We start from the raw sequence: 12,173 nt of genomic DNA on the forward strand, positions 1-12,173 counted from the left end.
TCATGACCAGTCTTTCGTTTAGCCTGAGTCGCCACCGTGAAACAGTGAAATTAAAAATAACAGAAAAGGAAAGATAATCATACGACAAAATCCGTCAAATCCATCCGCGCACTTTGCACTATTCCTGCCTATATTTCATTTTATAGAAAGAATGTAGATATTTCTCGAAAATAAAAAAGAGGTAGGTAATTCTTATAATGTAGAATAGAAATTACATGCCCTATTATACAAACTGTTCGAATCCCTCACCAAACTGTCCTTGATGAAGTTTCGTTTAGTTTTCCTTAAAGTACGCCAGGCAAGAGCGGAGTATCTCAAGTTCAAGAGTCAAAAATAAGCGGCTTTATTAAATGGGTGTTTTTGTAATTTAGTTGTCTGCTTTTTTGGAGAATTAGAATGATCGAAATTGATATATTAATTAAATTCTTATTTGCAGTTATCAATTTGCTATCTTACAATAATTTTTAGACTTCGCTATTAAGTACTCTTTGTTCAATAAGATAATTGTACTGTAAACGCACTTACTCATTCAGATACACAAGAATTCGGGACTTTGAGTATGTGATACCCGTTATCATCGAGAAATTTGGCTCTTTTTATAAATTTCCTTTTATGAGTGGATCATTTTGAATTTGTAATTAACTAAACGTGGAGTAAACATTTTTTTAATAATATGCAAATGCATGCTATTAAAAAAAAAAAAAGAGTACTCGTGTTGCTTTTTGTAGCAGACTAGTCATATGCTCGTTATTTGAATGGAGAGAGATTCATGAAAAATTGAAAACAAAAAATGAAATTGAATTCTTACAGGAAAATGATTTCTCACACAAAGAATAATATTTCGTATGAAATCCGTTATTCTTTATTAAGTCTTTTATCCTTTGTGGCATGCTATATACAAATTTAGCACATTTTGACTTCAATTCAGCATCTTTATACCACAAATTGTTGATGTTCTCGATCAATTGATGTTTGGTTGTAATATGCTTTTTCTTTAGCTTTTCCATCATGAAGTTACAAGAGTGTTCAATCGGGTTCGTATCAGGACTATTGCCCGGCCACGGAATAACACTAATTTTGTTGTTCGGAAGAATTTTTTCAAAGTTTCGCCCCGGTGGCAGGGCTCCATCAGGCATAAAGATGAAGTGTGCGTCATCAAACCAGACTGCAAGCTAGGGAGGCGCGGTGGCTCAGTGGTAGAGCGTTCACCTCTGGTGCTTGGGGTCCCTGGTTCGATCCCAGCTCGCGCCGTGTGAACTTTGTGGTGGACAAACACCGTGCTCGTTGGTTTTCTCGGGGTTCTCCCGTTTCCTCCCACTTTCTTCATTCCACCATTTCACTCATCTCTCATCATCATCGTCTCTTTTAGCGTAACCGGCATAATCGTGGGACGTAAAACTTCATTTTTCATTTCATTTCAGACTGCAGGCTGGGGAAGCAGTTCTTTTTTTAGGAACTTGTTGATATTAGTCATGCTTCATTGTTTCATATTTCATATACAATTTCCTAGGCACGAAGTTAGACATCATACGCCAGACCATAACTGAAGTAGAATGTTTCACAGTTTGTTGGCGTCATTCCAACTTGAATTCCTCCCCAGGTCGACGTCGCACATATTGTGAACATTAATCAGACTCGAAGACACATGATTCATCACTGAAACACCTATTCTCTAATTATCAGTAGTCCAATGTTCTAGGCCTTGTGCCCATTCGAGGCGCTTCTTTGCCATGATTGTAGTAATTTTTGCTTTCTTTTTTGGCCTGAGTGACTTTATTCCTTTGGCACAAAGAATCCTTCGAACATTTTCAGGCGAAACGTCTACACGATACTCAGCCATTTTTATGTTTGATTCTCTAGAAATTGCGTTTCTGTTTCCCAGAGGCAATCTTTTTAGTTTACTGATACCTCTTAGCGATAGCTTTGGTTTTCGCCAACACTTCGCAATCCTATTTTCCTGATACATTTACTTCTTTCTCATCGCAACGGAGATTTTACTCACAGATTTTTGCCCTACCCCAACTCTAGAAGTAATTTGCCATTGTGTATATCTTCCTTCCGCCAGAAGTGTTTTCATAACTTCCACTTTACGCGGAGAAAGGCCTCTGGCTTCTCTCACTATGCCACGACTACAGGACTTCACAGAATAAAATATTAATACACTAATACACACAATATATGACGATCACTTTAAACTGGCCTATTCGAACTGTTGAACGCTTTCAATGTCGTAACTGTTTACGACTGCAACCACAATACTTTGGATTGTAACTTATTAATAGAAACCACAACAGCTGTCTACAACTGAAATGCCACTTTCAGAACTCCCTCCCCTGTACTAATGCCATCTGCTGTTCAATGGTGGTATCAGCACTTCAACTGTATAATAAACAAATGAAGGATCCTATGTTGGTGGCTTAACCTTTAAATTACATGTTTTAGAACTCCGAAACTAGGACTGAAACATCAACTTTGCAGTTTTCAAGCGTGAGTCTAATAATTAGAACACGTCCGTAATATAAAAACCAAGGTAAAAATAAACATTAAATATATTCTGAAATTAATTTCAAATAGTTCGGCCGTTCCCCGTGATGTGATCACAAACACCAAGCCGCATTGCTTTCGATGTAAAGAAATTATTGATAATGCTACAGTTAAAACCTAAATACTCAAAAGCCTTGGGGCACGGGCCAACTAAATTTTAATGAAAAAAATTGTATATATTTTATCTTGTTGGCTTGACAGTTTCGTTAGATAATCAATTTTTTACATAGATTTTGACACTCTGCTCCCCTACTTAGAATATGCAATTTAATCAAAATGAGGAAGTTTTATGTACGTGATAACTGCATCCAAAAATTCATTTGAAGCTGTTAAGCCTGTTTAATGTGATGCGAACGCGTATAAACTCGTTCTTATTTTTATATAATAAATTACAATTGAATTTTGTTATAGCGAGTTTTGCTTAAACACAAACAATTTGCTGAGCAAAACAATATATTCACATAAAAAAAAACTACATAGTGTTACAGTTTCGCCAACTAACACTATGTAGTTCTTTTTATGTGAATATATTGTTTTGCTGAGCAAATAGTTTGTTTGTGTTTAAGTATATACAAAGCAAAGCTTCTACTTATGGAAAATATAACAGCGAGTTTTGGTCGAACGCAAACAAAATTATTTTAAATTAATTCTGAAAGTAGACGTGTATTAACAGATATGATTAAAGAAAGTTATTATTTGAAACCAAGGTTTGAAGTATATTTTTGGAAGTAAGATGTTTTTAGCTTCATTCTGGGGATTTTCGTGTGAGCTTAAGGAAAAGAAAAACTTATTAAATATTTTCGGGGTGGGGAAAATCCCAACTACCTGGTTACTACATTTTTTAAAATTATTCTTTGATCTCAACTAAGAAATTACAGTGTCAATTCTGACCGCTCAAGCTATTCTGATTAGCAGCTTCTTATGCAAGAATCCTGGAATCTATCTACTGGAACATGACACAAGTTCATCTCGTTTACTACAGTGTTCTTTACGTATCGGCACTCTGGACTCGTGTCCGAAAAAGGAATCCTACCCTCATGAAAACTTAAGTGTGTGTGGGAAGGGACACTAACTTTCAACCTTTTTTCTTCAGACGTCTTTCAGAAATGAATTGTCCGTTTTGTGATGTCTTCTTTATTGAATGTGCTTCTTGCGAAATATCTATAAGTACAATCAACGAATTTTAGTTTTTTAACCTCCAAATTATTTAAAACATAGAAGTAAATGATAATAAATATAAAGTAATTAGTCATATGGTTCTTTTAATTTGGAAGATAAAGAAATGGAAATAAGTTCCTTAGCGGGAATTTATATCCCAGGGAAAACTGGGAATATTCCCATTTTTTATTTTCCTTCCCAGCGGGAATATTCCCACTGCCCATCACTAGTCTCGATACCAGCTCCATCAATCATCTCATTTTCTCTTGTCCTTACTACCAACAATATCGCAAGCCATTTCTCGCCATTCTTCATAAATTTCACGGTTCTGATCCATTGAATGTAGATTCCATAATTTTCAACTTATCTCCACCTGTTCTTAATGCCTGTTATCTGTATTTACAACGATCTACGTTACTTCGCATCTCTAAAGATTCATCTCATTTCATCATTCGCTAAGGCAAGAAGCAACCGCAGAAGAAGAAGAAGGACACTATTTTATCTGGGAACCAGAATTCTCTTTCACGTACACTTACTCATTTTACGCATAAAACTACATTTTATGAAGGATTCTTTCCAACGAGTGTAAGTTCTGTTGGTAATAAGACGTTAAATTTACAATGCCTGTTCCAACTGGTATACTCACTTAAAAACGAGAAATTACACCCTATTAATTTTATGAGAATGAGTCAAAACTACCTATTCTTAAGCTAACCTAAGGTTAACTTTACAATGCCCGCTGCAACTGGTATACTTCCTGCGAAACATGAAATTACGCACTATTAATTTAATGAAAATGGGTCAAAACTTACCTAACCTCAGGTTAACACCTACACAACTTATTCTTATTTTACTCTACTATACCCCTTTTAAAGCGGAGCTACTTATCGATGCGCAGCTAGAGCTTCTACTGTAAAGTTTAACCGTAACAGGTTTAGATGTGTTTGGCATATTTAACCAGGTTCTGTTACATTAATACATTTTCTCGAGGCGCCTGTTGGTAGCCCTGGTTTGTCAGATTATAGATCTTTCAGGATGTTCCATGACTGAACTTAAAGTAATGTATACTTCTTGGAAGATAGTGGATATCGAGATATTCTGTTTTACAAGCGAATTCATGAATTCATTATGTATGTAGTTGTTTCATCAGGAAATGCGCTTCTAGTACCCTAGGAATTATTTGAAGTTGAAAATTTTTTATTCGTTGGTTCAGAATCACTTTCGGAGAGCTTTACCATTATTGATTCATATGCAGCGGTCGAAGATATGCCATAAAATCTCCAGTACAAAAAACACAAACGAACCTGAGCTAGGTGACTACTACAAGCAACAAGAGACCGTACCCGAGTTGAGAGAAAGTTGAATCTGTTGAGTTTACTCGGCAGCATGAGAGTGCATATGTTAGCTTGTGAGCGATAGTGGGTATGCATACAAGTAGAAAAGTTTCAACACACTGGAACGTATTCAGAGTTGTCTTTATCTATGTATTAAGAGTTTGAGTAACGTGTAACGCTACGGTTTAGAAGCACGTTAGCGAAGTTAGCGACGATTCATATCGATAAAAGAGAACTACGACCCCTTTTTTTCGTAGGGTTCCGTGGAGAATATAGAATCGCGGGCATAAGCCCACCGGCAAAGAGCCCACCAGAGCTTTCGTATAAGCGGACAAAACATACAACTGTTTGCAATATTCATCCATATTTGTCGATCATATATGCGAATTACTAAATTAATGTGAATCACATTGTGGAAATAATACAGTAATCACATTCAAGTTAATCTTTCAGTTGCTATTTTCTTCTCTAAGTAGTATCTCATTGGATTCTAAACTCTTGTTTTATAGGCAAATGCTCGAATAATAGCGTACAGATTGATTTAAACCCCCATATCTACAATCATGAAACATTAATTAACTAAAATGAACTGTAAGGTCTGTCGGAAGAGAACGTGATATGAACAAGGGGACCCTGGATCCATCCAATATTACTTTTCGTAGATATTGTTTTACTATGAAATCTGTAGGTGATCATCACCTTGGAGACTATTCCTCTTGGTACAATCCGCAGTAAAGGACCTGCAACATGAGCATGTAAGTTTATTGTGAAACTACGCCGAACAGCGCAAGGAATCAACATAACGCTAAGTGGCACAAATCACGCCAGGAGAAACGTCGGCGCCCTCAAGTGGACACTTATTTTGTAGCAAAAGACTTCGTCGTTTCACAATAAACTTTCGAGCTCATGTTGCATGTTTTTTTGCTGCGGACTGTACATACCCAGGAGTGGGATATGCAGAAGTTCGTGAAAAGTGATCAAGGTCCCAAGCTCATATAATATCATGTATATGTTATAAGCATTCGCCATACAGTATATACATAGATGAGCTCAATAGCATTATTTACTTCTCTTAATACACCATTTTACTTCTAAATTTTGCAAATAGTAATTATAGTCTTCAATCATATAACTGGTTAATACTACTACCGCGTTTACCAGTACTTATATTATCCATATTTCATACTTTGGAATTTCTGTCGGTAAATCCGGTAGACAAGAATTCACAATAAACTTGTCAACGGAACAACGAAAAATATACCATGAATGCTAGTCATCATTGAATATTGCAATACGTTATAAACTAAATTATATTATACACTAAATTTTTAATAACTTACATTGACCACTTTTTTATAACATTATACACAAATTATTACATTATATATGCACCTACTTGTCAAATTGTTTAAATAAAACGTATCTGAAAAGATACTAATTTAAGTACATTTCGTAAACGATATACATCGTGTAACTTGTCAAATTATTAACAATTTTATATTCTCAAAACAACCTTTGGCGGGGGAGCACGGGTTTCGATTCCCGGCGGGAGCTCATGTGGTTCAGATTCCACGTTAAACTGTAGGTCCACGTCTCATATAGCCTCGTTGCTGGAAAGGGACACTGAACTAGAAATAAAAAAATCTCAAAACATAGTATATAGCAAAAGGTATATTTTACCAAAACAGTTATAATCTTTCATTTTCAGAATCTAAAGATGTGTGTGAAATCCTTTAAGAAGCTTGCAATATTACATTTATTAACTTTTAATTCAGTACATAAATCAAATAAACTCTTATTCATTTTTATAATTTTCGTTTCCATTTTCCTTGTATAATACAATCCTCATTCGGGTTGAATAACCTGAGTTACTGTAATACTTTGATTTTTCCTTATATTACAAATGGTTATTCAGAAGAACAAGTGATTGTAACCAATTGGAGAGCACAGAGAACGATTCCATTCTTCCGTCAAATTATTAGTACACTCCTTTCTTTCAATGGTAACATCGTGAATGTTGCACATTTGTTTTGCAAGGGTGGTTGGAATCCTTTTAAATATCTTTACAAAAATGTTGTTCGAGGTACAGTTTAACTTACACAATTTTCCATTTATTATCTGACCAGGATAGCAGTGCGGTTTTGGGATTATGGCGCTGCTGTTGTGTATACATCAGTTTCTTGGCAAGCGCGGGTAGACAGGGGAGCGGAGAGTTTCACTCTGCAGTGTATCCAATGGTTCTTAAAAGTTGCAGTTTAGATGTTATACATAGCCTAATCTCTTTCCGCTTAATAAAGAACGCCATAAGTTATGTCATTGTAGTGAACCATTCCTGCAATAATGCAGATGTATTGTGAATAGTGATATATGAACGGAAATTACCAATTTAAGAACAACACAGTACAATTGATAATTCAGTGAGCTTCTACCGTGTATTAAAAAGATCATATAAAAATTGATTACGTTTTATTCGATGTCATTATAAAACAGGAGCAACCTGTAAAACGCTGCTCTCGTTAGTTTGTTCGCAAGTTAATATGGAGTTATATTTTTTGTTGTTGATGTTCTTTTGCTTGTTACTTAAGATGTTCTGCAAATAACTTCAGTAACTTTTGAAACTGTTTGTCTTAACTTGAGCCAAGGGCGGATCCAGGCTGAATGTTTGGGGGGTGGTCGTCGAAGTCAAATCAAGTTGAGAGTTTATTGCAAAAAAAAAAAAAAAAGTAAAACAACTTTAGAAAAGGAGAAGTAGCTATTGTCTGCAATTTCTAGAACAGAAATAGCCACCTGCGATTTTGAAGGTAGACATTTTTTTGAGCAAGAACGACAATGTAAGTAATTTCTTGCAACTTATTATTTGACTTCTGCAACGTAAAACAAAAAAAAGTAAGGCCTACCTATTTTAGGTTTTATTTTACATTTATAATACAAAGGTGAAAATTCTTAAGTTTTATTTTTAAAATAAAAAAGATATCCTATTCTGGGGGGCAATCACCCTGATCGCCCCCCTGAATCTGCCGTTGACTTAAGTATATGCGTGAAGTGGTTTATTACGAACAGGACAAAAAGAACTGTGTTAGATTGATTACAAGTAATCCGGTTAGAAACACTGCTGCTTGCATTTTAGTTCCAAAACCGGCCGCCCGCACTTGTTCACTGGTTAGGTAATACAAACATCGATTGAAAATAAACATAAATCATGCAATACCTTCTCCACATTTTTCTTCAAATAAGAAAGGCCGTTTTGCACCGTATTCATTAGAAGAAAAGCCAATTCACGCAATATCCCATAAAATTGTTCAATACCTTCTCATCCGTGTAGATTTGCGTCACAAGTTTTTGTCACATGTCTTCTTGGAAATATGGAGAAAAAGCAAATACATATTTCTCCCCCCCCCCAAAATACATTTTTTGAACATTTGTGGTGAATCTCCATGCTATTATACTACAGACACAAATAAAATTTGCTGCATCAAAAAGCTCCTAATGCTTAAAAAAAACCGTTGTTTCAACTATTTACTTTATATATTAGCAATTGGTCACTCCAGACTGTTACTAAAACTATTTTATCTTAATGCTAAAAGAATCGTATTGTAGACTTTACTTTTTTACTATATTACTACAACAAAAATCCTTTCGTGGTCACCGCGGTTGTTTGGAAATGCTTCATAAACAAGAAAAGTGCTCTACACTTTTCTGACCCAGGCGCCGGTTTTCAAAACTAGACACAATAATACAACTTCATGCATAAGTTTACGTAAATTTACGTTGGATTTAAATTATTTAGGCGGCAACTTGTATTTTCAAACACAATGACTACCTGGCGACCAGGACTTTTGGATATTTTTGGGGTTTGAGTTTAACGTCCTACGTTATACCTGGGCGGCTAAGGGAGACGTGGAGTTAACTGATTAAGTGGAACCCAGGACCACACTCACCAAAGGCAAACATGCTAGCCACTAGGCTAAACGGGAGTTCTGAGGACTTTTAGACTCTAAACAAGACAAACATTAACAGAAATTCATTATGTATTATCTGTGTGCGTATTACTTTGAAACTTCAACTTTTTTCCTTTCAATACACTCACACGAAATAGTGTTCTATAAATACGAATATAAGTGTATTTATATTCCATTCGTCAGGTCTAAAGTAATTAATTTTCGGTGTATGGTGGTTCGCTTGCAAAACATTACATCGTCAAAGCATTGCGTTTCGTATGTTTTCAGAGGTCCATAAGGGAAAAAGTCATAAAATTGAAAGTTTGAAGAGTTCAGCCCTTTTTTAAGTTTCCTCCGTGCAGAGTGATTACCCTTATGTTGCTTCATTCACTGGAACAGAATATTGTGTTTATTACTCGTCATCACATATGACAAACATTCATAATCAGAGAACATGGTGGATCAATAATGGAGAACTCATCTCTAGTGCGAAGGGTCCGTAGTCGTGCAAAGGCAATATGAGTTTGTGGTGGATAACATGATTTCCTTGGTCTTTCTCGCGTTTCTGACCATTCCATCCATTGTTTTCTAATAATTCACTCCCATTAAATATTAGTTTCCGTTTACCTACATAGCATATTCGTAGAATATAAAAGTAGAAATTTCATTTTACATTTTTCAGTAATCAGACAATTGTAACTAGTTTATTATTAGTTTGTTACTATATCTGTTTATTTGTTGGTTTAAATGTTAACTCGTAAGTTGGAAACACTTCAGTCGATCTGTGAATGTTCACATGGACTAATATAAACAATTTACAGGTATGTTCCATGGGCTAAAAAAACAAGAGTAAACGCGAAGATATAGTGAAATAATATTATTAATTTGTAAAGTATTTCGATGATAGCACTGGTGTATTCTCAGAAAGCTCATGGACATTATTATCATTTTAAGTTCGTGCGTCGTTGTGTTGAATTCCGTAAGGAATTTGGTTATTTTTACTTGGGGAATATTTTTCCCATGTGTTTGTTTCCTCGGGCTTCCCTATGAAAACATAACTATCGAATCCACAACGAAATTCCTTACCAGAAATTAGTACTCAACTATAAAATTATTGTGCTTTTATATTGTTGATATTTTTAATTAATAAAATTCGATTTGTAAGGTTACTCGACGACCCAAACATGACAACATTAATTAGTTTATTAACTTAGTCTGCGAACAGTGTCAATAATATTACGGGCCTGGTTACGGACCTTGAAGCACAAATGTCACTAATTTTTGATTAGGTTGGGAAAATAGTGGTTAGCTAGGCCGCACTGACCATTATTTCTCTGTACCTCAATTAAAATTACATTAGTTTTAGTAGAATAGATTAGCAAAAGAACCTAAACACTTTGTTAATATAAATACATTATATTTTTTCATATTACAAGAATAAATCTCAGCTGTACTTCCGATTATCAGAATTTGATTAGGTGGGTTACCTTTGTGTCGGTTAACGGTGCATAGTTTGTGAATTGCCGATTACGATGTAAAGCACACGTATAGTACGGTAAGAATTCTATATGTTTCTTATGTACGAGGGGCAATCACTAAATCACATTTATCGCATCATATACAGGGTGTTTCAAAACAACACCGACAAAGTTTGGGAGGTGATTCCTGACACCAAATTAAGAAGTGTAGACCAACGTAGGTGCTCAAATGCTTCCTTTCGGAGATATATAGGCTGCTGAAAACATGAAACCTAAACTTTAAAGGTACCGGTACATAGCTACAAAACTATGGGATCTACCGTAGTAGGAGCAAGACTTCACTTAGGAACTAGTACGTGCTCTACCCAAAATTCCAACTTTGATAGTCCTGCGGCACTTCCACAACGATTTTTATAGAGGTAGTAGGTGAGTACTTCAAAGTAAATGCCCATAGTAAACTCCCTTCATGAAAATTGTTTCATGAGTATCGCTGGATTCTGAAGCATGTAATTTTGGATAGCACACGTATTAATTCCTAAGTGAAGTCTTGACCTGACTGTGGTAGGTCCTACAATTTTGGTGCAATGGACCTATAAATTTGATTTTTTCATGTTTTCGGCAGCCTATAACTCCGAAAGGAAGCATTTGTGCACCCAGGTTACTCTATACTTTGTCTCATCTTGATGTCAGGAATCGCCTCCCAAACGTTGTCGGTGTTGTTTTGAAACACCCTGTATAAGTACATTTTATCATTCTCAAGCAAAGTAACTTTATCTAAACTGACATCAACAATATGTAAGTAAGGTAGACTTACTTTTCTTTACCCTTCCTTAAACTTTCATCTGAAAACTTTTCGTTACGCACAAAATATGCGCTTACCTTTCTCCTTCAGCCAAGCTATCCATAAAAGAACGAATACCATGCTGACTTGACTTCGCACGTTTAGCTTTCTACTAAGGTGTGATTTGATATTTTGATATTTTGAGATTTTAAATGTTCTTGCGAGTTGTTTCTTTGTTTTGAGTCTATTCAGCTAACTGTGGTGATGGAGTTGCACTCGAACTACAATGTGACAGTGTACTAGAATACCTAGGTATATATATATATATATATATATATATATATATATATGTATGTTGGAGACCTAGTATTTGTAACTGTCCCTTGGTTTTCAATAGGTTTACTGAATAAGTACGCTTCCGGCTTGTTTGGAGGAGCTTTTTCTTTACATGTTGTGAACACATGTAGCATTCTAATATGTGAGCAGACATTTTCTCAACATTTGAAAATCTGTAGGTCGTTTGACAGATTTTCATTTCACGGCTTCATTACGTTTCTCTGTGTACATTTTCCAGATATCGCTTTTTCGCCGTCCACTTCTATGAGCTAAATGTTTATCAAATACTAGTAAAAGAAATGAAAGTATTTTGATAGGAAAATACGATTTAGGAGAAAATAGGATTTAAATCCGAAATAACTTTTCCATCCCATTGCGTTTTTTTCATTGTCCACCTCTATTGCCACCTAAATAAGGGCACGCAGTGTAGCACATCAATCTTATTTAACGTAAGATTTCATAATGTGCAAATAATATTAAACATGTTTCCTTCGCGTTGAGAATGTCTACTTTTTTTTTTTTTTTTTGCGTTTTGTTGAGGAAATATGATGTTTTCTTTGCTGGAAATTTCACATATCTGTTTTCAAAATATACAATACTACGG

Source organism: Thermobia domestica, chromosome 8 (genome assembly GCF_964235325.1).
Source record: "Thermobia domestica chromosome 8, izTheDome1.hap1.1, whole genome shotgun sequence".
Classification (NCBI taxonomy): domain Eukaryota; kingdom Metazoa; phylum Arthropoda; class Insecta; order Zygentoma; family Lepismatidae; genus Thermobia; species Thermobia domestica.